This window comes from Cicer arietinum, chromosome 2 (assembly GCF_000331145.2).
Source record: "Cicer arietinum cultivar CDC Frontier isolate Library 1 chromosome 2, Cicar.CDCFrontier_v2.0, whole genome shotgun sequence".
NCBI lineage: Eukaryota > Viridiplantae > Streptophyta > Magnoliopsida > Fabales > Fabaceae > Cicer > Cicer arietinum.
The window spans coordinates 14,628,770-14,630,285 of NC_021161.2; the positions used below are offsets into that span (position 1 = coordinate 14,628,770).

The following is a 1,516-nucleotide window of genomic DNA, read 5'->3' on the forward strand; positions in this document are numbered from 1 at the left end:
TATATATATATATGTGTGTGTGTGTGTGTGTGTGTGTGTGTGTGTGTGTGTAAAAAATAAATAAATATTACTTACGTGTCGAATATAGTCTTTATATCTGAGTGATTGATGTAACGGTCGTGCAAGGGATCTAAATAGTATATAACTTCAGATGTTGCATTGATTGCAAACAACACCCAATGTGCCCTACAACAACAAAAATTTGGTTGACAATTGTGTTTACACAACTAATAAATTAAGATCTCATAAATTAAAAAATATATAAATAAAGACTATATAATTACCCTGAATTATATGGCGCAAGGAACAATTTATCCTTCTCTTTATTTCCCAATAGTATATCTACAACATAATTCTTTACATTAACTGGATCGAGTTTAAACATTGAAAGCTTATGCGGAGACAAGAATGAAAATCTATCTGACAATTTGCGAGTGCACACCAACTTCTCATACAAAAACCTTCAATAAAAATGTCAAATTAGATTAATTACCAATAAATTAAATTAATTACCAATAAATGCAATTAAAAGTAATTTTTATCTTAAATAAAGTATTTTACCTAATGTATAAGCTGATGACAGTAGCACTCAGCTCCTTATGATTGAGAAGTTCGTATATGTGCTTTTATTCAAGTAGTTCTTCATACTCATCTCTAAAAATAGCTTTCTCCATGGTTATGATACGTGAATCGTTGTTGTCCATATTCGTTTTTGCTTGTATGTCAAGACACGACCCAAATCAAGCAAGACGTGGATGACTTATTTTAGGAGCAACAAATGATTTACCCTGATCTAGTTTTTGAATGTTGGCAGCTTTGTTACCTCCAATTTTTGAAGCTTCCCAGCTTTATTTTTACCACGAACATCCAACTGTGGTGCGGCTTTATTCTGGTAGATTTGTTGTGCGGGTGGTTTTGATTGAATCTGAAAAAATGAGGTTAATCAGTTTGTTAGTTAATTGAATCTGAAAAAAAATGACAAATCTGCCAGAATAAATGTGACAAACCTTTTCCGATGACGTGACTGACTCGTTGTGGGGAATCTTCTAGTCATTCCCTTTAGACTTTGTATGAATCTAAATAAATGTGAAATTAAAGTTAACATCGGAAAAAATCAGCAATTAAATATAATCAATCATAATCATATATCGTGCAATTAAATATACATATCAATTAAACATACTTTATCAAGGGCAACAAGATTTTTGGGCCATGCCACATAACTACTTATTGCTTCTCCCAAATACTTTATATCTCCATCATTGTCCAGTATAGGCAACGGTGCATTTAGTTCAAAAGCAATCACGGGGGATACTTTGACATGGTCGGCAGGGATCAGAGTGTTGTGCAATACTTCTCCCAAAGTATTGTACAATGTTCCTTTTCCAACCTTGCGATGAGTAGGGGAGGATAAATACAACACGCAAGTAGAGACACCCTAAATCAATGGTTAATACATAAGTATGTGAAACAATTAGGTTGAATGAATTTCTTATTTAATTAAGTAATTAATCAC

General features: G+C 32.6%; 1 long non-coding RNA gene across 1 annotated transcript; it reads right to left on the minus strand.

The window, feature by feature from the left end:
- Positions 1 to 567: 567 nt before the first annotated feature.
- LOC140919270 (uncharacterized) lies at positions 568 to 1,250 on the minus strand. Its single transcript, XR_012161874.1, has 3 exons — positions 1,184 to 1,250; positions 1,008 to 1,076; positions 568 to 925 (listed from the first exon to the last, which is right to left on the minus strand). It is a non-coding gene; the product is annotated as an uncharacterized lncRNA (long non-coding RNA).
- Between the last annotated feature and the right edge of the window lie 266 nt (positions 1,251 to 1,516).